The sequence below is a fragment of the Pleurodeles waltl genome, chromosome 9 (genome assembly GCF_031143425.1).
Source record: "Pleurodeles waltl isolate 20211129_DDA chromosome 9, aPleWal1.hap1.20221129, whole genome shotgun sequence".
Taxonomy (NCBI): Eukaryota; Metazoa; Chordata; class Amphibia; order Caudata; family Salamandridae; genus Pleurodeles; species Pleurodeles waltl.
Window position 1 is genome coordinate 421,129,315 of NC_090448.1, and position 24,872 is coordinate 421,154,186.

The window sequence follows — 24,872 nt, forward strand, 5'->3', positions numbered from 1 at the left end:
GAAAAATCAAAAACACCAGTTAGGTGAGAGTAGGAGCAAAACAGATGCAAATGAGTATCAGAGACAACTGATCTGAATTGGTCTTAGATGTGGGTAGTAGTGTGCAGCAAGTTACTGTAAGGCACTGCCCAAGTACAAGTCCTATCCTCACTGCTGATCAACAATTGGATCTCTAGTTGGTAGAGGTATGCACCCTGTCCAAGTAGTGACCACAATCCTAGTCAGGGTAAGCCAGTTACACACCTTAAATTAACCTGTGCTTGCCCTCTAGTAACTTGGCACAGATCAGGCAGGCTTAACTTAGGAGGCAGTGTAAAGTATTTGTGCAATACTTAAAACAGTGACACAGTAAAAACACCACAAAAAATGGGCATATTTACAAGGAAATGGTGCAGTGCAGTGTCGCAAGCAATCCTGCTGATTCGAGCTGCGTCTTTTCCAGACTGCAGGGATGCACCTTATTTATAAGAATGTGGCACATCCCTGTGTTCTCCCCTGCGTTGCTGCTAAATTTGCTGCCTAGTGCCAATGCAGGCACTCTTGCTCCATGGTGCAACAGTGCCTGCATTGCAGGAGTGATTGTTTTCCTGCACAAAAACAATCACTGATAGCAATTTGCTCCTTATATGTGTATGCAGAATGTGTACAGTAGAATGCAGTACAGAATGAATACACATAGAAAGAGCAAAACAACAAGGAGAAATAAAAGTATTTCTCCTTTGTGGCCATTCTAACGCCACCCCTGGGGTAATATAGGAGTTTAAGGCTTGGCGAGGGGTTTAATTGCCAAGTCGACATGACGGTGAAACTGCACATACTGGCTCTGCAGTGACAGGCGTGAGACATGTTTAAAGAGCTACTTAAGTGGGTGGCATAATCAGTGCTGTAGGCCGATTAGTAGCATTTAATCTACAGGCCCTGGACACATATAGTGCACTTTACTAGGGACTTATAGGTACAATAAATATGCTAATATTTATATAAATGCAGTATGCCAGTAGTGGATACACCAGTCACCATATTAGAGGAGTGAGCATATGCACTTTAGCACTGGTTAGTAGTGGTAAATTGCCCAGAGTCCTGAGGCCAACTAAAACAAATCAGCAAAAGTGAGGCAAAGCAGGCAAAAAGTTTAGGGGAAGACGACTCTAAGGCTGTCAGGGCTAACCAATATACATGAAAATTAATTAAATGCATTCAAAATGTAAACTAACCATTAAACAATCAGCATAATTATTAATCACTTAAATAATGTATTACAATAAGTAACTACGATTAAATTTAAATTAATTATAATTTAAGTAGCTTTTAACCCTATTCCCATATAAACGCAGCAATGTTCTGCTGAACCTAAAATTACTAATTACATTAAAAAATAAATTATTAAATTCACTAAAACACTTAAAAATTACAAACTATATATTTTTTTAAATAAATAACAATTATACTGACAACATTACCACTTAAAACCTATATATTAGCCAACACAAATTAAGTTAATTGAGAAACAATATTTTTACAACCATATTAATGAAAACAATATTAAATACAATAACATTCTTGAAAACTATATGTAGGAGTAAGGCATTCAACTTCGTTGTCCCACACTGTTAGGGTTGTATCAAACAGTGTGGAGAGGTTTGCATTCCTCGGACTATCCTTATTTGGGCCACCCACTGGTATGCGCAGAAGTCAGGTAGTGCATGCCCAATCCGCCTTGGGTTGCTGTAGCAACATCAGCAGGTCTCTTGGTCTTGCTCCCTTTCAAATAAACCCCGTCACTGCTTCTTTCAGTTGGGGGAAAAAAGTACCTCCACCTTAATGGGGACTGCTTGAAATAAATAGAGAGCCCTATAGAAGACATTCATTTTGATCGTGTTGATGTGACCTTTTAAGGATAGCGTAAGTAAGAGCCATTTTTAGATCCTTCATAATGTCCACCAGCAGGCCTGAAAAAATAGCCCTGGAGTATATGTCTGTGTCACCTTGCCTCAGTGTCTTTGTCCATATTTCAATGGCCAGGTTTTGTTGCCCGCATTCTCCCACCCCAACATCTGTTTTCAGGAGCCAGTATCCATTTGTTCCTGTCCTCACAGCCATGTTTTCTGTCGTTATGGCAATATCCCCACATCCCCATGACTATGGAGTTAATTTAGACTTTGGAAGAGGGGCTCACCATAAATCAGTGATGTTCCTGCCCTGCTAAATCTGAAGTTCCCCAGCTCTGTTTGTATTTGGGGATGCACTCATTTTACACTTGTGGAACCTCACCTAGTTTCACCGGCATAAACCTTCTACCAGATGGTCCATCAAACATATGGCTCTTAGGCCAAGGTGATGAAGGCCTTGTCCTACTTATGAAGGGTTGGCCATCACTAGCTTCTCCTGCTAGGGACCACTATGTAAATCATGGTGCTTCCTGGTGGGTAAAACACATTATGGCCCGACTGGCAGGGAGAAAACACCATGCATCTCAGAGGTATTGTTTTTTGTTTTCAAGAAACAAACTTCTCTTTTCAGAGTCTGTTTCTTGAAAATATGGAACCTGCTTGGCAAAGTGCAGTGATATTTATATATGACTTGCGGTCTACCACCAGGGGAGTGGAGGCCAGTGCCTCCAGTGACCTAGCAGGCACCCACCAGGCTGTGTGTTAGCCTATATCTCTCTGACCCAGAGACTACCTTTTTCAACCTAGGTGAGTCTTAAGGTCCCCATTTTATTTCTCTTTGCTACTAGAGAGAACCTCCCTGTCCACAGGTTGTTGTATTCTTAATTATGCCAGGCAGTGTCGTGCTGAGTAGAGTGCAAAAGAAAGGGCAAGGCCATGGCATGTTATGTCAAAGTAGAACCCATCAGGAAACCAATGAAGGTGCCAGTCTGTCACCAGTCAGGCTACCTGTGTGGTTGACACTGTGGAAAGAGTGATATGTTCAAGGATCTGTCCTAGCATGGGTACCAGCTGCAGTATGTTGTCCTAAACAACCTTTCTACACAATGCAACCCTATACTCTGTTGGCTGGATTGGTTAGAAGATGCCAGATGAAATTAACATACTCCGGGACACACTCAAAAGGGGCACAAAGAGGTTAGCACTGTCAACTGTTAAGTGAAGACATTTATTTGATCAATTGATTATTTAATGAGTCACAAAGTTTTACATTGTGTCCCACGGTTAGGCCAGAGGTTGCTGATCTGAGGTGCATAAAATATCTGTAGGACTGCAAATGTTAAGCATCATCTAGATGTGTTCTGTGTTGTTGGTCTCAACTATTCCTAGTACAACTGAGAAGAATCAATCTCTTTGCTGACAATAAATGAAGACATTTCAGGAAGACCTTGTTTCCATTTGGACACAAGACAGGGTGTTCTTGGATAGGCAATGTCGAATACCTTTGAGCTCTCCTAAAGGGAGACAGCTTAGAGTTCCTAGTACCCTCAACCCACATCTCTAAGAGAAAGTCGGCCTCACCTTACAGTGCAACACAATCATAGCATTTCCAATGACGTTGGAATCTCCAAGGTTACAAGGTAATTGCACATATGTAGTAAGTATAAGTATAAACAATAATCAGAAATGCAAAACGTTCACCAAACCTAACTATCTTTTGTCAGGCCTAAAACTTTCTTTTTGATACTTGCCAGACACTGTGGGGCATATTTATAGTGCCCTAGCGCCACCTTGCGGCACATTAACGTCCTTGTTTTTTACATTAATGTGGCCCAACAAGGACGAAATCCCTCCGCCTTATTTACAGGGTGGCGCAATGCATGCATTGTGCCACTCTGTAACCCTTTGCGCAACATTATGCCTGCACCGGGCATAATGTATACAAAGAGGGCGTTCCCCCATTAGGGGAGCCGGAAAAATGTTGTAAGAAAATCCATGAGATTTCCTTACGCCATTTTTTACCCACTTTTAATGCCTGCTCAAGAGCAGGCATTAAAAGGGCCTTCCATTCTTTAGAATGGGGCCCTATGTACTCTGCCGGAGTAGCCCCAATATTTTGTCGCTACTCCTGCAGAGTACATCAATAGCGTCATGAAAAATGACGCTATTGCCCCCTACCCTACGCCATGGTGCGCCGTATTTTAAATACGGCGCACATGTTGTGGCCGTACGGGGGTGCTAAGGGGCGCAGGGAAAGTGGCGCTGCTCTCGGTGCAGCGCCACTTTTCAAAATCTGCCCGTTGATTCCCTGGTTGTGAAAATTCCTAAAGTCATTTTTCACTATTGTAAAGCTATCTCTCCCACAGACTAACATTGGGTTACCCTATTACACTAAATAACTTTAGTTTGGAACCACAAATAGCAAAATACTGCTGGCACTTAAATGAATTGCAATTTAAAATCTTCCTTAATGGTAAAGTCAGATTTTAAATTACAGTCCTAAAAATGACACTTTTTTCAAGTTGACACTTTTCTGCCTAAACCAAATGTGCATTTCTGCCTGTATCCAGCAGCAGGTGATTGTGAATGATTGTGAATGGCTCTCCTTTGGTGTTTTGTGTATTCCTTCCAGACATGTAGACAAAAGGTTCTTGTGTGTGGAGCAGGGTGTTTCTCTCCTGAGGAGGGGATGTATGCTTTGTTCCTGAGCTTCAAAAGGTTACCTCAGGATAGCCCACCCCCTTTCTGACTTCTGAGGTCTGCCTGCCCTGGCCACTGATAAATGTAGCGCCCACTTTGGCTTGCCTTCCCTTAGTTTCCCTAGACAGTTTGCAGCCAAACCCCAGGAAAAGGGGAAGGCTAGACAAAGGGGGCCCCACCACAAAGGCTGGCACTGGGTATAAAAGTGGCATCTACAGTACTTCTCATCAGAACACTCTGGATCTGTGTAAGATTCAGAAGGCCTGACCTGCTATCTGAAGAAGGAAAATTGGACTTGCTTTTCTAGGACCCAGGAGCTCTAGAAGTGACTTCAGTGGTCAGCTGGCTGATCTCCTGTTTGAGATACAGGGACACAGCAAGCATTCAGAGGCCTCTTTTCAACTGCCAGATGACCAGCACCAATTGAATCTGCGTGGACCTGCCTGAGTCTGCTGCTGGCTTCTGCTGAAGTGAGTCCTGACCCCCAAGATGTGCCCCCCCATGTCCTGGATCCTTAGCTGATGCCAAAGTATACTCCTCCTGAACTCCAGGTGTAGGCACAGAAGTTATGGGCTCTTCATGGCTGCAAAGTAACCTCTTTACACTACAAAATGACAGTTCTGATGCTCACCAAAGCAAAGCTCCAGTAAGATCTGCTCTTCGCACCGACAGAGACAGCCCACAATGACTGCCAACGCAAAGCTCCAATGACAACCACCTCTTCGCGCAACAGCGACCATCTGCAGTGCCTGACTGGCTCCTCACACCAACAACAACCTTCTTGTGATCCCTGCCAATGTAAACAGTAGCTCCTCCAGTGGACTTGAGAAGGTAACTTTCAGCAGGACAAATCTAATCCCTTTATCAAACCCATGCTCCACTGCAGTCAGCATGAAATTACGACTTTCCCCTGTCTGCCATGACCACATAATTGTGAGTGCCATTTTGTGCTTTTTGGCGCTGTTTTTACCTACATTTTAAAACAAATATCTCTGGTTCTACTGAATGGACTTCTGTGTTTTTAATGTCATTTTATTCAGATAATTGTACTATATTGTTTCTAAGTTGGTTTGGTTATTCTTCTTCTGTTGTGTTTTCACTTCATTAATGTTTGAGTGCATTGCTTCTTAATTAAGCCTGACTGCTTTATGCCAAGAACTAGAGGGTTAAGCATGGTTTATTTAGTGACTTTTGTGGTTCACTCCGACAAGGACTGTGTCTATTATATGTGTGGGGCTTCCACCCCTCTCAACTAATAACCCAAATTCTTACAATAACACACAAATGTAGCATGGTAATCATAAACTGAAATTAGCAAAGACAGGAGTCATGGCCCCAGGCCCAATGGCAATGACTTATGTCCCCTGGGCATGGCCATTGGGCACAGTGCCATGTAGGGGGGGAAGAGTTTGCCCCCCTATGGCACTTAAAAAAAAACAACATACAAATACTCACCTCTACTTACCTGGAATGGGATCCCCCATCCTTAGGTGTCTTCCTGGTGTGGGTGGGGGTGGGTGAGGTTGTCCCTGGGGCTAGGGAAGGGCACCTGTGGGCTCTTTCCATGGTCTCTGACCATGGAAAAAGGCCCACAGGTCCCCTAACGCCTGCTCTGACCCAGAAATTAAATAATGGCGCTAAGCAAACTTAGCGCCATTATTTAAGGCCCCCGTGCTAGATTTTAGCATGGGGGGATAAATATGGCGCAAGGGCCAAACCTTTGTTTTATGCATGGAAACACCTACCTTGCATCTCATTGACGCAAGGTAGGTTTCCACGTCCAGAAAATGTTGTAAACTCCATAACTTTGGAGCTAGACATGTCTAGCGCCAAAGTACAAATATGGAGTTAGGATTGCGCTCAATCAGTGTAAAAACAAATGACGCTAATTCAGCACAAACCAAGTATAAATATGGGCCTTATTGAGTAGCTGAGGTTTTATTCTGAGCAATGTTACTGCACTTCCCTCATAGAGAGAGAGGGCGATCCGGCGAGGTGATTTTCTTTCGTCTCCCTCATGCTCAGTTTGCGTGCACAGGGCAATGGCTGTATGCCATGTACAGAGTGGAGGGTTCAACACACCAAGTCATTCTTCTTGCTCAAGCTCACACATCACTATGGACCTAGGTCTTTATGTATTAGGGCTGAACCGCTTTCGGAGTCATTACCTTCTGGCACAATAGTACGAAGGCTCACAAGTCCTTCAATAACCTTAATTTGCAAGCAATCGTTTTACAGAACAGCATTTCCAGAGGAACATATCCAAATGCTTCAAAGGCAAGGAACCATAAAGTTACTTTACAAAATAAGGAAATGTGAATGAATAGACTTCCATTCGGTTGATTTTGATGGGAGCATGGTGAAAATGCTGCTAAATGTCTACAAAATGCAAGAGTCACATGTTGTTTTGGGCCCCAAACACCCTGCAATGAAGTTCTTGTGGACACCGCTAGATGTCTGAGTATCTTGGAAGTCAGTTTCCATGGTCACTTTGAATTACGGCACCAAAGTAGAAGAACATCTTTGACTTTTGAGCCTAGAAGAAACACCGAACAGTGATGCTCACTCCAAGCAGCGCCACCTTAAAAAGCTGCTGTAGCTTTTGATTGGCTGTGGGGATTCTAGCACAAAGTGTGTTAAAATGTTTTTTTCCCAAGATCACTCAGCTATGGGGTGGCTGAACTAGGAACTTGATCACACAAATGCTCACTCCAAACCAAATTATTTGAAAGACACGCCAATAATCATTGAAGAGCTCACGTTGTCACTCGTGGAATATCAGGGAAAAGAGATGAAGCAAACTACATTCAAGGGCTACATCAGAACATTAGGACAGTATGTTCTGTAATATATGTTATGGTGTAATAAATTGAACATGTACATGTTTTCTCACTTTGTCTACTTTTAGACAATAATCATTAAGTACACAAACACCACAGACTAACTTCTTGGTTCTAAGGAAAAAACACCATCAACAAACAAGATTTGGCAAAACCAATATGTCTGGCCTTGGTAAGCTGGTGCAATGACTAATTTTTGTTTAATTTTTTGCACAAATATGCCGCAAAAAGAAAAAAACACATGTTGCTGTCTAAAGTAGGCAGCCAAATGCTTACAATTATTATTATTTTTAATTTAAGAAACATTCAATTTAAATTTAATAGAGCAGTACGGATGCTTTTCTAGCAGGTACACTTAGGTGTAGAAAACGCATTTTAGTATTCTCATTCGTGCTAAGAAACTGAATTATTAGCTTTAAATCACTGTAGCCCACTGTAGCCTAGAGCAGTGGTTCCCAACCTGTGGTCCGGGTACCCCTGGGGGTCCGCGAAGCCTTCTCGGGGGGTCCGTGAGAGCCTAGAAAATGAAAAAATATTAACAAATATTGACAAATTAGGTCCCCAGCTTCCAGTAATGACTCAGGCGGGGGTCCCCGGATTCCCATGATGATTCAGTGGGGGTCCATGGGTTCCATTAATGTTAAAGTGGGGGTCCACAGAAATCAAAAGGTTGGGAACCACTGGCCTAGAGGTATAGTCTTGTCACTCAATGGTGACTAAAAAATTAACAAAATGAGTATGAAGGAAAAGAAAAGGTAATTGATAAGTAGAGCAGTGGCCATCAACCTCGACACTGAAGAGCACCTTTTTTAGGCAGATGTGCGCATCAGTAGTCAAAAGGCGGTCATCCACCATGCATGGAACCAGTGGCTGAGGCGGGTTGACTTACTGCCTGCTGCTGTGGTTGGAGGAAGCAAAATGTGAAAGACAGTTAAACTGATAAATGGATGAAAAAGTTCTTTATGCATGAATGTTTTAATTATGAATTGTTTTATTACAAAGGAAGGTGAGACATCTAACGTTACCTGTAGGCCAGGCTAAAAAGAGAACACGCCGAGCTTAAAACTTTGGCGAGAGAGTCAAAACAGCACGGGGCAAGGGAATATTACAGAAAAAGGTTGTAAGTGCTTTCAGAAAGTCAAATGACCAGCGGTGTAACAAAACTTGAGGGGGGCCCTGCAAAGTACATGAAGGGGGGCCTCCCCACCCATGCAGTAGCTCTTTGGCGAGGGGGCCACCGCCTGTGCACAGTGTACTGTGCTGAGGAGGTCCCCTGGAGCTCGGGGCTGCGGGGCCTATTGTTAAGTCAGTGCAAAGACCTGCCATTTCCTGAAGATAAAGAGGACAGGTGTTGCAGTATTTGGGGCCCAATAATAGTTCGCAGCCACAATGGGCACCTCTAAAATGAGCTGTGAGATGAAAAGTTGAATCTCTTAATAGGGTGATTTCCCCAGTCTATAAGGTGGGAGGCAGGAGAAGCAGTCTGTGAAACATGCATTGGCAAAGCCAATAGGTTTCACCTATGTGATAGCTACTGGCTTTCCCAATGTATTTTAGCCATGTTGTACATCATTCTGGCAGCGCAGCAAGGCTAAAAACAAATGTATAAAAACCAAAGTTAGAAAAAAGCGCAGGCCATGCTGCACAGCCACACTACTGTACAACATGCTTAAAAGACCAGGGGAACGCCAATTGCGTTCACCTAGGCGAGATTTATTGGCTTTGCCAATGCTTGTCTTAAGTGATGCCAACAGGAAGGAAGGTGACCCCGTGTCTTCTTTTCAGAAGGCAATGAAGCATCACCAGTCTAAGGCCCTGATTTATACTTTTTGATGCAAACCTGTGTTAGCGCAGGTTTGCGTCAAAAAGTTTACCGCCAGCTAGCGCTTTTCCTGGACGCCAGCCGGGCGTCATATTTAAGGAATGATGCTAGCCAGCGGTAAGGCCCGGTTAGCGTCAAAATAAATGATGCTAACCAGGTGAAGGAGGTGTAGGGGAAACAGGAGGTTGTGCGTCAAAGAATGGCGCTAGTCAGGTTAGAGTAAAAAAAAATTACTCCCACCTGACTAGCATCATTTTTTGATGCACAACCCCCATGGATATGACTCCTGTCTTAGTAAAGACAGGAGTCATGCCCCCCTGCCCAATGGCCATGCCCAGTGGACTTATGTCCCCTGGGCATGGCCATTGGGCACCGTGCCATGTAGGGGGGACCATGTTAGGCCCCCCATGGCACTTAAAAAAAAATGTAAAACTTACCTGGACTTACCTGGGATGGGTCCCCCTATCCTTAGGTGCCCTCCAGGTGTGGGTAGGGGTGGCTGTGGGTAGGTAAGGGTACCTGTGGACTGCTTCCATGGTCTCTGACCATGGAAATGAGCCCACAGGTCCCCTAATGCCTGCCCTGATCCAGGCATTACATAATGGCACTAAACAGGCTTAGCGTCTTTATTTAAGGCCCTCCTCCTTCCGTGCGTGATTTGTGCACAGGAGAATAAATAAGGCGCTAAGGCCTTAGTCATTTTTTGCATGGGAACGCCTACCTTACATCTCATTGACGTAAGGTAGGTGTTCACAGTAAAAAAATGACGTTAACTCCAATATTTTGACACTAGACAGGTCTAGTGTCAAAATATAAATATGGAGTTAAGTTTGCGCCGGAATTGTGTAAAAAAAAATGACGCAAATCCGGCGCAAACAGAGTATAAATATGCTCCTAAGAGTGGGCTAAGATTAAAGTTTGTCTATAATCCATATGCCTGAATTTGCAGGAGTGAGATAAAAATTACTCATGAAGCAAAAAAAGAAAGCGTTTTGGATTTGAATGTCTCTTTTTGATACGTGCAGGCTGTGCTGTGAAAGTTCTGTAAACGTAGGCCCACATGCTTGCCCCTAAGTCGCCCTTCCATGGCTGCCCCTCTGGTTGCAAGGACCCTAATTTCTTCTCGGGCTGCTTCATTGCAACTTCCTTTCAGCTTTCTTTACTTGTTACCCAGGTCCAATTTCCTGCCATTTAATTGAAGGCTTCTTTGCAGTTTGGTACTAGTAGTCCTGGTTTTATAATGAAACTATCAGGATTATAAGTCTCGGAAAGCAAATTGCCGGATGAGCTCCTTACACTTGATCAGGGTAACTTGAGGGTACTGTAAGAACTCAGGCTTGCCTTAGAGATATATGTTAATAACAATTCTAGGATTTGCAGAGAACTGCTTTCTCCAGGGTTACTATGGTAGACTAAAATTTAGATTTTCCTAGCCTCGGTATAAGAAAGGCTAGATTTATTAAAGACATGTAAGCGAATGTTATGCATTCTTATCTTGCAATTATTAAATAGCAGCCAAGAAGAAAAAGAAAAAACTATGTTACCCAGAAACCCCTGGGGCAGGACTACCATCATAATAGCATAACCAATAGGAGGTTGAGTACATCAATAATTAACTTGACGGAGAGCAACACATCATCTTTTCTTGCAAGGAGTTAGTTAAGGTAGGGTGTAGTTAAAAATAGAACCATGCAGAAGGTCATTAGGATAGTCAAAAAGTATTTAAGAAAGTCCACAAAAAACTGAGAAACATGTTCTGTATAACTGGATAAGGCTTGCAGCCTCTCCAAGAGAAATCCCCGAAAGACGTGGATCCAGCAGTATCAAGCTGTTGAAGGAGTACTGGTAGATGGAACTGGAACTGCAGAAAGAATGATTCACGGAGGGTTAATAAATCAGTGGTAGGATAATGCTTACGTTTGTGTCATTCACAAAATCTAGCCCTTCTTACAGCAAGGCTAGGAAAATCTCAATTTTATTACATGACCAGAGGCTCATATTATGCTTGCTCAAAGCATTGAAATCACAGTCAGGCAAATGAATAATAGGTTTCCAATGAAAAGTTCTGAATGTATTAACATTAGACCAATCTGCAAATTTGAGAATGTTGTGTAACCCTGCTCCCAAAACACTTTAGAGGCCACACCACCTCTAATGGAATAAGCACCAAAGAATTTGATATTAATTCTAACTAAAGACATAACCCATTTAACCAAGTGGGCCAAAGTGGCAGCAGATACAGGCTTGTGGGGTTTTTAAAAGATGTGAGTTACTGAGAAGCAGAGTAAGTTCTCACATCTGCAGTCCCTAAAACATAAGATTTTAAACAATTTCCTATACATAACTTCGGTTGAGAAAGAAGAAAGAGTTAATGAACTGATATTAAGTTGGTCTTAGTGCGTCTATGAACTTGAAATGCCTAAAGGGGAATATTGATAGGAGGAGGCCTCAAGGGCCAGATGTAGGAAACTCCGATTCGCAAAATCGGATGCAGAACGGTGTCTCAGACACCGTCTGCGAATCTCAATTGGGTTGCAAAGACCCACCTCATTAATATTAATGAGGTGGGTCGCATTTTGCGACCCCATTGAGATTCCCTGCACTCACAGGGATGGTGGCCTGCTGGAGACAGCAGACCTCCATGTCTGTGACTGCTTTTTCAATAAAGCAGTTTTTTTTGTTGTATTGCAGCCCGTTTTCCTTAAAGGAAAACGAGTTGCAATACAAAAAAATAACAAAACCATTTGGTTTCGGTTTTTCAGAGTAGGCAGTGGTCCATTGGACCACTGCCTGCTCTGAAAAAACATTAACGGCAACATTCACAAAGGGGAAGGGGTCCCATGGGGACCCCTTCCCTTTTGCGAATGGGTTACCACCAGTGTGACACTGGTGGTAACTGCGAATTGCTTTGCGACCGCGTTCACGGTCACAAAGCAATTCTGCATCGCGGTGCGAGTTGCAAATAGGAAGGGAACACCCCTTCCTATTTGCGAGTCGCATTCCCATTTTGCGAGTCGGTACCGACTCGCAAAATGGGAATGTGCATCGCGATGCGCATTTTGCATGGTGCAAACTGCGATTTTCGCAGTTTGCGCCATGCAAAACGCTTACTACATCTGGCCCCAAGTGCTTTCACATCCAAAACATGTTCAAAGAAACTAGACGCAATAGCATTGTTAACTTTGCTGATAAATGTTTGAGAGAATGATCCTTATTATCTTGCCAGGAAATGTACATATTCAACAACAAATTCACATCCCACATGGTATTATATTTGGGAACAGGTGGTTTAGAAAATCTTACTCTCTCTAAAAGGCAACATACCAAAGGATGTTCTCTAATTGGTCTTCCATCCACTCAGATATGTTTAGCCAAAATAGCTGATTGGTTTGGGTTGATTGTACAATAAACTTTTCCTTGAGAAGCCAAAGAGGCTAAAATGTTAACTACTGGAGTTACATCTGCTGAAAGGGGATATGAACTTCTGTCCATATACCAGCGGCGCCAGCGCCAACAGGCTGACTGATATAGTTTTGCGGTACCAGGACTCATGATTGCTGTATAAGATGGACAGCTTTCTTTGAAATTCCAGGGGTTCTCCAGGAAGACCCAAAATTCTCCAAGCGATGAAGGAAAGGGAGCCTTCCAGAATTAGGCTGTTCCATGGTTCCCTGAAGACTGAGGAGTAAATTGGAAAAACAAGGCATCGGAACTGGGTAGTCCGAGGATAATTCTAGGAGGGTTGGATAACATAGTTGAGCTTGCCTGAAAGGGATGACCAGAACTAGTGACAATAGCTCTGGTCATCCTTGCAGACCTCAGCCACTACTAGTAAATCATCGTAAAGGAGGGTAAAGCATAAAGGAGATTCCGAGGCCAACCCTGAAGAAAAGCGTCAGTGGCTAGAGCTTGAGGATACGATCACCAACAGAAGAAGGAAGGAAGCAGGGTGTAGAGATGCAAGGCAAAAAGATCTATTGACATTGTACTAAACGTAAAAGAGAGTTGTCTAAACAGTGAATGGTGCATACACCATTTGCTTCAATCCTGCACATGTCTGGACCACCAATCTGCTAAGACATTTAAATTGCCCTGAACGTACTCTGCTCTGATGAAGATATTCCATTGAAGGCAGAATTCCCAGAGACTTTTGGACAGATTTGCAAGAGGCTTAGATCTTGAACCCCCCCCCCAGGATGGGTTATATACCTGTCCGCTGAAAGACTGTCCATTCGTAAAAGAATTGTGCAATTTATTTTGTCTTTTGCAAAGGTCTGGATGGCAAAGGAACCTACAAGCATCTCTAAACAAACTGATGTGCATGTTTGACTCCTGAAACAACCATGTATCTCTAGTTGAGAACTGACCACATCTTGCACCTGTCCGACTTGCATCAGACTCTAAGACAAGATTCAGGCAACAGAGAAAATCGCTTTCTCATTCCAGGCATCTAAGTGACTCAGCCACCAAAGGAGGTCTTCCCTGGACTCTGGGTCTAGCGTTACTGGATCTGGATATGCCAAACCTTTGTGAAGATGCCATTATTTTCAATCTTTGCAAAGCTCAATAGTGAAGAGGTCTGGGAAAAATTGCTTGGATTGAAGATGCCAAAAGACCCACTAGACGAGCCAGAGATCTGAAAGAAACCTGTGGAAGAGTTAAAGAATGACAGATTCTTTCTTTAGCAAAGACAATTTCTGTTGAGGGAGTTATAAAATCGACTCTGTTGTGTCTATCATGAAACACAGAAATTCCAATCATCTTGAAGGAAGGAGGGAAGACCTTTGAATATTGACGATGAAACCTAGCTTTTGGAGAAGATCTTGACATAGATGTAAATGGGAGAGGAGACATGCCTTTTCCTCAGCCATAATCAGAAAATCATCAAGATAAATAATAGTCTGACACCTTGGGCCCTTAGAAAAGCCAATATTTTGCGTGATCTGGTAAAACACAAAGGGGCAGAGGATAGACAGAATGGAATGGTTTTGAAACAAAATAAATGTTCCTCCCATTGAAATTATAAATGCTTCTTGCAAGGGAGATGTGCTGGAACCATCAGGTAAGCACTATGAAGATCCAGTCTTACTAACCAGTCGCCCTGGAGAAGAGAATCTTTGAGATAAACTATAGTTTCCATCTTGAAATTGTAATATACTACAAAGTTGTTGAAAATATTTAAATTGATTACAGGTTGAAATTTCAAGTTCTTTTTCTGAACCAAAAAGATGGTACTGAGAAAACCTGTGGGATCGAAAGAGGTGTGTTCGATGGCCTGCTTTACCAAAAGGGATTGAATCTTCTTGTGGTCAAGGAGAGGCTGTTCCTGGGAGAAATGTAGAGGGTGGGGTAAGTGCTATTGTACAGGGTCCTGATAAAGCACTAGCAATAATCTTGAGCTATTTAGATCACCCAGGGATCTTCTGTGAAAGAAAAGCAAGCATTTAGACAAAGAGATAGTTGACCTCCTATGGGATGAAGGCCAGAATTGAAAACTGGTACCTGTTTATTGGTCTCCTCTTTGCCTATATCCTGTGTTTCAGAAACCTCAGCGGTGGCAGGGATAGAACTGTGGTTTGTATCCATGATAGTAATTCTGTTGGTATCCTTGCCATGAGGAGTCTCTATAATTGGCATTTCCATTGAGGGGTGGCGGCCAGCAAAGCAACTCCTTCCTTTGCTGGCCCTGCCACAAACATGAGAGGAAAAAAATGTATTTAATGAGAATTTAGCTTTGTCGATGGAGGCAAAGGTGAAAATATGCTTGTTCATCTCCTTGATAAAAGGGTCTTCAAATAAGAGGCCGTTGGCCTGTCGCCCTTCCTCCTTAGCTGAAAGGCTGCTATGCTTGGGATCAATCTTTCACAGGAGGCTTATGCGTTTCTCCTGAAATATGTGACCATTAGCATTGCCCAAAATACATAAAGCCCTTTGGGCCCAATTTGATAAGAGTATTTGGATCAATTTGAGTGACCTCCATTTTAACTTCTTTGGTTGGTCAAAAATTCTGATTAAGGGTCCAACCAGGCCCAAGACTCTATCCCGGCAATTAGACAATGCCCTTTTTTGAGGTCTTTACCAAATTTAGTAAAAAACAAAAGCATATTCGGATTAATAACAGGGGTGGCAGTTACACTGTTAGGAAGGGAAGGACGAGGGCATTGAGTCTTTAATTTATTCCTGGTATATTTATTGAGGGAATGCCTTAAACAAAAGGAAACATAGAAGCATGTTCAAATGGGAACCCCTCAGTAGAGTTTGGATAATGGATTAATGGCGGACATCAGTTCTCCAAAGTGATCCCCTAGATCAGAAGCCACAGGGTGAGAAGAGACACCACCACTATGAGGAGAAATGTTATGCCTTTTCTCTAGAGGCCGATGAGCAAAGCATCAGAAAATTCATCAGCATTACCCATGTCACCAAAGACGTCATCACCTTAATCATCAGTGTCTTTTATATAGGTAATATTAAGGGGAGAAGAAGGGAGTAACTCCGAAATAGAAACCTCTCAGGTGGGAGGACCGGATTTGAGGGAAATGCCTTTTAAAATTGCATCCTGTGATGCGGCACGTTTCTTATTCTTTTTAGAGGGAACCTCATGTGGATTGGCAAACATGTTTGATATAGAGCTTTCTAAATCTTTTGAAACATCTAACATTGACACAGAAACAGCTTTCTGACGGTCTTGATAAAGGAATGTTAATTGTCTTTAATTACTTGAGCCTCTTCATCTTCAGCCATTCTAAACTCTTCACTAAGGTGAAGTAGTACAGAAAAATGGCAAAAATATTTTAAACAATGGAAAAGGTTATAATCAAATTACCAAAAATACTATGAGGAGAGAAAAAATATCACAAAGGGTTAACCACCTTATGAAAAAGGGACCGTTCTTTTAAGGTAGTTGCTGCTTCTAACAGTAAGTGTGAAGCTAGATGAACACAACAGATCAGATAGGTTGGGGCACTCCGACGCTTCACATTGTGGATGCGTGCTGTGCTGTATTATGGAAGTAGTGTGCACGCCCCACCAGAACACATGATATTGCGACATGTTCATCGTTGAATAGTTGCAGACAAATGCCATTGCTCTGTGCTTGCACTCCACCGGGAGACAAATCACAGACGTATTACTGAAGTTAAACACATTGCGTGCATAAGATTACATACCATGTTGTATTACTACTTTAATTATAATGTGAACAAAACAGTTTTATGGTTGCTCTGATAAAGGAAGTGAAGCCCTGTATGAGGACTCAAGAGAGAGTAATGTAGCATTGTACAGGTTGAGGGGCATTTAGCATATTTGTGTGTGTTCTGTTCAAAGTTGCAGTGGGTGCAGCAGGCCAGGGGTTCGGTACAATAACAGGGTTGTTTTACAGCCTTAATAGTGATAACAGTAAATTAGGATTTTTTTTCCCTGGTCTGTCAGAAGAAAGCTTGAAATAGATACCAAAAATGCAAAAAATTAAAAACAGAATAGACTCTCAATCACAGCACGAGCGGGGGTCTAATTAAGATAAATAAATCAGTACTTGGCCCCTGCTCCACAAAAATAAAAGGAAGTGACGCATGACATGAACTGTCGTATTAGAAGAATTAGAAGGCAGCATAGAAGTCTGATAATGATGCCAATGAATGGTAAACAATAGGCATGCTAAAATTCCCTTTTTATATATTATTTAACACAAAAGATTGTCTCCATAGTGGGAACGTCTGCGTTCTGCCTGCTGGCAAGAACTAATTAGAGGGCCACATTTGAATAATACTCTGTGGCGGGGCAGACAGCCTTGAAGAAAATTCCATGATGCATAAGGAGAAAGGGCAAAGCTCTTAGAATGACGGGGACATGGCCAAATATTCTCACCAGAGAAACTAGCTGCACTGTGTAATTCTCAAAATGCCTAAATTTAGCAAGAGCTTAATATGTTACTCCCAGACACAGACCTTAAATAAAGAAGGCAGTTACTGGGAACCCAAGACAGTAGAACACACTGAAACATTGCAGAAGAGGTGAAGCTTTGGAGTTCTAGGGTTGCACAGAAGCCTGAGGGCTTTAGGGTAAGTAGGGCACCAGTGGAGCTGAGGGAAAACAATACATTTTGTTTTTGCTTGAATCTTTTAATTATTATTATTATCATTATTTTTGAATTTCGTACCTTGTGGTATCAACATTTGAAATTACAGTATAGGTGCATAATACTGATACATTATAAAAACAGCTGGATACAGTGTAGTGGAATAGGCGAGAGAATATTCACAGCGCATGGAGGTCACGTTAGCAAACATTGGCAAGTCTCACTTGGATTTTACATGCTACGAGAAATATAAAGAAGCTGGGAGTAGAGTTGATTTCATCCCTTACTCAGCGAGTACTTCCGTGGATAACAAGGCCCATATTTATACTTTTTGACGCTAAACTGCGCTAACGCAGTTTAGCGTCAAAATATTTTGCGCCGTCTAATGCCATTCTGAAGCGCCATGCGGGCGCCGTATTTATGGAATGCCGTTAGACGGCGCAATCAGACCGGCGCTGCCTGGTGTGCGTGGAAAAAAAACACGTAGACCAGGCAGCGCCGGCGTTGGGAAAAAATGACGTTAGGGCGTCTTAAAATGGCGCAAGTCCGGTTGACGCTAAAAAATCGTCTTAACCCGACTTGCGCCATTTTTTTTCGACGCCCATCCCCCATCAACATGACTCCTATCATTGTAAAGATAGGAGTCATGCCCCCTTGCCCAATGGCCATGCCCAGGGGACTTATGTCCCCTGGGCATGGTCATTGGGCATAGTGGCATGTAGGGGGGCACAAATCAGGCCCCCCTATGCCACAAAAATTAAAAAAAAAAATACTTACCTGAACTTACCTTAATGTCCATGGGATGGGTCCCTCCGTCCTTGGGTGTCCTCCTGGGGTGGGCAAGGGTGGCAGGGGGGGTCCCTGGGGGCAGGGGAGGGCACTCTGGGCTCATTTTGAGCCCACTTGTCCCTTAACGCCATGCCTGACCCAGGCGTTAAAAAGCGGCGCAAATGCGCCGTTTTTGGCCACGCCCACTCCCGGGCGTCATTTTTGCCCGGGAGTATAAATACCACGTAAAGGCCTGGGAGTCATTTTTTAAGACGGGAACGCCTCCCTTGCATATCATTAACGCAAGGAAGGGGTTCACGCTAAAAAATGACGCACATTCCGGGAACTTTGGCGCTAGACGCCTCTAACGCCATAGTATAAATATGGCGTTAGTTGGCGTTAGTTTAGCGTCGAATTTGCGTCAAAAAAAACCACGCAAATTTGGCGCAACCAGAGTATAAATACGGCCCCAAGGCCCATATTTATACTTTTTGACGCTAAACTGCGCTAACGCAGTTTAGCGTCAAAATATTTTGCGCCGTCTAACGCCATTCTGAAGCGCCATGCGGGCGCCGTATTTATGGAATGGCGTTAGACGGCGCAATCAGACCGGCGCTGCCTGGTGTGCGTGGAAAAAAACCACGTAGACCAGGCAGCGCCGGCGTTGGGAAAAAATGACGTTAGGGCGTCTTAAAATGGCGCAAGTCCGGTTGACGCTAAAAAATCGTCTTAACCCGACTTGCGCCATTTTTTTTCGACGCCCATCCCCCATCAACATGACTCCTATCATTGTAAAGATAGGAGTCATGCCCCCTTGCCCAATGGCCATGCCCAGGGGACTTATGTCCCCTGGGCATGGTCATTGGGCATAGTGGCATGTAGGGGGGCACAAATCAGGCCCCCCTATGCCACAAAATTTTTTAAAAAAAATACTTACCTGAACTTACCTTAATGTCCATGGGATGGGTCCCTCCGTCCTTGGGTGTCCTCCTGGGGTGGGCAAGGGTGGCAGGGGGGGTCCCTGGGGGCAGGGGAGGGCACTCTGGGCTCATTTTGAGCCCACTTGTCCCTTAACGCCATGCCTGACCCAGGCGTTAAAAAGCGGCGCAAATGCGCCGTTTTTGGCCACGCCCACTCCCGGGCGTCATTTTTGCCCGGGAGTATAAATACCACGTAAAGGCCTGGGAGTCATTTTTTAAGACGGGAACGCCTCCCTTGCATATCATTAACGCAAGGAAGGGGTTCACGCTAAAAAATGACGCACATTCCGGGAACTTTGGCGCTAGACGCCTCTAACGCCATAGTATAAATATGGCGTTAGTTGGCGTTAGTTTAGCGTCGAATTTGCGTCGAAAAAAACCACGCAAATTCGGCGCAACCAGAGTATAAATACGGCCCCAAGTCTCCATGGGGCATCTATAGAATAACTGGCATATGTAGATAACAGGTCTAGAGATAGCCAAGGTCTAGAAATCTTGTCGTAGCTCTGTGTTTTTTAACTCACGGGAAAAGACCCAGGATACAAGATTCCCTAGCAAATAACCTTGGGCACGACGTGCAAGCTGATAAGCGTGTCGTCACACCTTACCAATAAGTGCTTAAAGAGGGGCAAGACCACAGCATGTGGGGGAGTTCCGCCCCACCAACTTGCAGCGAGGACAGGCCGCATCCACACGGCCGAAGTACCTGTTAATGTTGGCTGGTGTGAGCTAGGATCTGTGGAAAATATAAAATTGGATGAGGCAGAATCTGGAGTTGTGGGGATGTTAGAGTGGCTGGACAGAGAGGCATCCTATGTTTTATCAGTGCAGGGCTCAAGTAAATCTTCCTCCCAGCTGGCACCCAGCGCAGCGCAGGTGTGTAGTGTGTGCGTTCTGAGCGCATCAGTGAAACACCGTATCAGGTGTTTGCCCTGTCCCATAACCTGCATTTATTGTATTAGTAAGTGTGTTGGGGGTTCAGATGCCATATCACCCAAGCGACGTGTCAGTGTCGCTATCAGGGAGTTATACAGAAGAAACTGCCCTACTGGTATGCCTGTCTCTGCTGTTAGTACGTCAGATGGAGTAAGTTTGCTTTCACTATAGAGATCGCCCAGTGTGTGTAAATCAGCTGCGTGCCAGGGCTCCAGTTCAGCGGTGGTTGTGAGTCGTGAACCCCGCTGTGTCCCCAGTAGTGCCAGTACCAGATCATAAGGTACAGTTGTATGTGTGAGGCGCAGTAACAACGATGAGCCACGCGCAGCAGGAGCTCTGCAGGTATCCTCGTGCTTGTGAGGGGGTGAAAGAGGTTTATAACCGGTGGGAGCGTCCAGGGCAGCGATCCGGTTGCCGTGTCAGATAGCTGAAGGCCATACAGCCATCGTGCCACCCACTGAAGCTGGGAGGCCAGGTAATATTGCTCCATATTTGGCACTGATAGTCCGTCCCGAATCAGAGGTGAGTAGAGTTTCTTGAGCGCCACTGTGCATCGCCCTTGTTACAAATAAACTCTTGGATTCTGAGTTCTAGCTCTCTAAAAAATCTGGCTGGGACATAGTATGGTAAATTAGAGAAGTAGTATAGTAAACGTGGGAGCACCACCAACTTCAGGAGGGCGATTCTTCCAGCTACTGAAAATGGGGGCGTTTGCCAAAAGTTCATCTGGGCACGGATAGATGACACTGCTCTTCTAAGGTTGCCATCATGGAGATCCTCTTCCCTGTGAAAAATGTAGATACCCAGGTATCTGAACGTTCTAGGCTGCCTGGAGATATGAACCCCAGAAAGTTGTAGGCGCGGGTCTGGCAAGTCAGGGTTGAAGGGAAAGAGGCATGATTTCGCCCAGTTAACTCTTAATTCAGAAAGATTAGCAAATCGGTGCAGTATATTCTCATTTTCAGCAGGGACATTATCAATGTACTTGAGGTACAAAAGAAGATCGTCTGCATATAAAGATATGGTATGTGCGCTATCACCTAGTGGGATACTCCATGTCTCTCCCCTCCTGTGAAGTTCCGCTGCCAGGGGTTCCATCGCCAGAAAAAATAACAGTGAGGAGAGAGGACAGCCTTGTCGAGTACCCCTGCCCACATCAATGTTTGCAGAGGTGATGGTTCCTATTCCGACCCTGGTTTGGGGCTGGGTATACAACAGCCTCACCATGCGCAGGAAGTGGGGACCTAGGCCGAATCAGTATAGTGGCTCAAACAGATAGGGCCACTCTTAAGGAATAAAAGGCCTTCTCCAGATCGAGCACCAGACATTCGGCATGAGGCCATTTTTGTGTTGACTACCTCATGACTCTGAATAAGTGCCTCATGTTGTGGGAAGTGTCTCGGGCTGGCACAAAGCCATTCTTGTCAAGGTGAATCAGCTGAGGTACCGGGGGCGCTAGTGCGATGCCAAGGCCTTGGCCAGACTTTTTTAGTCAGTATTGAGCATTGCTAGTGGTCTGTAAGAGCCCAACTTGGCCAGATCTCTGCCGGGCTTGGGGAGCGATACCAGCAGTGCCTCCCGCTGCAATGCAGGCAAAGATGCCTCTTGTAGTGCCTCCTCATAGAGACGGAGAAGACGAGGTGCAAGCACCATAGAGAACAATTTATAAAAGTCAGATGGGAGGCCATCAGGGCCCGGGGTTTTTCCTGTAGCAAGGGCACCTATGCTATCCTGCACCTCAGGCAGCGTCAGGGGTGCCTCCAATTCCTCCCGTTGGTCAGATGTCAGCTGGGGTAGAGTGGTCAGGGAGAAAAGTTTGTCATAGGCTATCGCATCCAGCTCTGCAGGGGGATGATAAAGTGTCGCGTAATGTTGTGTGAACTCAGCGTGTATGCCATGGGGGGTGTGGAGTACGTCCCCCACTGCTGAGCGAAGCTCCACGATAGGAACGCGATCCTGGTCTTAACGGATGAGCCAGGCCAGCAGCTTGCCCGACCGATCAGCTGTGGAATGCATGCGGGCCGAATGGGCTGCATAGTTGAGGCAGCGCAGCCTCTCCAACAAGGATGTATGTTCTGCTCTGGCAGTCGATAACCGGTAAGTCACCGAGGGGTGTTGTACAGCAGTTTGTTCATGGGATATCAGGGATCTCTCCACTCGAGTCAGGTTGCGTTCAATGGATTTACGAAGATTCCACTGCATGCCCATGCAGTGCCCCCTGATGTATACTTTAAATGCATCCCATTCAACAAGACCAGAGGATGCTGTACCATTGTTGTGTTCAAAATATTCGGGAATCATTCTATCTAGTGATGCCTTGAATGCTGCATCTTCTAATAGCTCCAGGCGGAGCCGCCAGGTGGGAATAGCTGGAGGGGAAGTGTCCCATCCCAGTTGCATAAGCTGCGGATTGTAATCAGTGTGAGTGCGGCCAAAATAGTCAGTATTTAGTACTGCAGGGCTTAAGTTAGCTGTGCATAATATTCTGTCAAGTCTGACATGTAATTGGTGCGGTGCCAAGTAAAACGTGTAGACCCTAGTATCAGCATTACGTTGGCACCATATATCTATCAGTTGCCAATTCTGGAGCCAGGTATGCAGCGCTTGCACAGCCACTACGGTAGGCGCAGTAGGCAGTGGGGGAAAAGAACGGTCCAGATCAGGATCCAGCACGCTATTAAAGTCACCCCCTATCAGCCAAGGAAGATCGCTCCAACGAGAGAGGGGGCCAGATAACATGTTGAAGAAGGAGGCCTGGTCTGTATTCATAGTGTAGATGGATCCCAACACCATGGGTCGGCCAGCCAGGCAGCCACGCACCAGTACATAGTGCCCTTGTGTATCAATGGCATGATCATCAGCCACAAATGGAGTGCCCGATCTGGTCCAGACAAGGGTACTTCTGGCAAAGGAGGAGTGATTTGCTGCAAACAGCTGCCCTCGCCAGCACCGCTGTAGTCTAGCGATTTCTGGCTGCGCAAGGTGAGTCTCCTGTAAAAACGATATGTGAATTGAGTGCCATTTAAGATATGAGTATATGGAATATCTGCGTGCAGGCGAGTGCATACCTCGCACATTTCATGTGAGAAAGGTGGTGGGATTCATAATGTGTCAGTGGCTCGGTAATGTCTCAAATTCCACTCCCAGAGACGTGGAGTCTCATGTGATTGGCAGTGTGACATCCCAGGAGGGAGAAGGAGGGGAGCGGGACAGGGGGAATCCGGACTCCATTCGGAAACAATCAAACACAGTTTAAAACCAACGACTGGCAAAAAGATAACATGATAAAATACCATTAGAGCAGAGAGACAACTGATATCTGCCCAAACAATCAAGACACCTGTGCTGCGTGCGTGGAGACAGTACCCACAAGTAGGGGTGGTGGGGTGGTGTGGAGAGGGCATGTGGTACCCAATAAGCTCTAGGATGGGACCCCTAACGTGGCATGAGTGTGGGCAGCCAATGGGCCAGTGCATAACATTCAGTGTAGGAGACAAGGGATAGCATGCAGACTGAACATCAATTATTGGCCATGGAGAGCGGCGGAGGCGCAGAGCCACAGGCCAGGTCAGAACAATAGGTTCACGCGCGAGTAGAACCGGCATGTAGTGAGGTCTGGTCTTTCAGTCACCACGAAAGGCAATATCGCAAGGGAATGTCCAGTTGAGTGACCCGTGTGCAGCAACTAAGTGAGCTCAAAGTAGGTCATCCGCCATTTGCAGCGTCACTGTAGGAAGGGCAGAGGACCCCACTTCAGAAGGCGTTTCAAGAAACGAGCCATTGTCACCATCAGAGTCTGTCAACTCTGCGTCTACTTCTGAGGTGGGTGATGGGACACTGATAGCCGCTGCAGTGTGTAGGGCACAGCGTCGCTCCTGTATAATCTGTTCTAGATCCGGAGCGTGGCTTATGTCTGTCGGGGGAGCCCCATGCCATTTGCAATTTCTCCATCTACGGGTCTCAGAACCCGCGCCGCAGGTCTTTCGGATTCAGTGTCCCACTGAGTGATCAGGTCTGTTGACTCCAGCCATTCCCAGGCGGCTTCCGGGGTGTTAATAAAGTGTGTTTTTCCACCAGTTGCCACTTGCAGCCTGGCAGGGAAGAGGAGGGAGTACTTCAGGTTAAGAGCCAGGAGTTTGTGCTTCACAGACAAGAATGAGGCATGTTGTTTTTGTACGCCAATGGTATAGTCTGGAAACATCATAACTTGGGTGTTATCCACTTGGATTGCCGGGCCGATCTCACGGCACGCAGAATAATATCTCTGTCTGCATAGTGCAGCAGGCACTGCAAGAAGGGGTGCAGGCTCGCTCCTAGCAGTCGGCCCCTCGTAGGGACCCTGTAGGCATGCTCAACAGAGAAAAAAGGTGTCAGCGAACCCTCTGGTACCAGCCCCCGAAGCCAGGTCTCAGAGTATGCAACGGCATCTGAGCCCTCCACACCTTCCGGGATGCCTATAACACGGATGTTGTTCCTACTGGTGCGCCCTTCTGCATCCTCTGCGCGGTGCTCCAGCACTTCTAACCGGTCTAGTGCCTTTCATATTGAGGATTTAAGTTGGTCCATCTTAGGTGTCAGTTCATGTAACTGGTCTTCTAGTGAGCGAGTTTTATCTGCTAGTTTGCGGTGATCCGCATGAAGTAGGGTGAGATCCCTTGCTACCTTATCGATCTCACCCTCCAGTGAGGTCTGAGCCTGGTCCAGGTAAGAGCCTATCCGCTCCACAGCCTGCAGCACTGCGTCTAGTTTATGGCTGTCTGACTGCAAGGCCTCAGCTCCCGGCGCCTGCAGCTTAGCTCATGTCCCAGTATGAAGGCGGCCCATCTCTGTTGTTGCGAGGTTCAAGGGGACAGCGTTCAT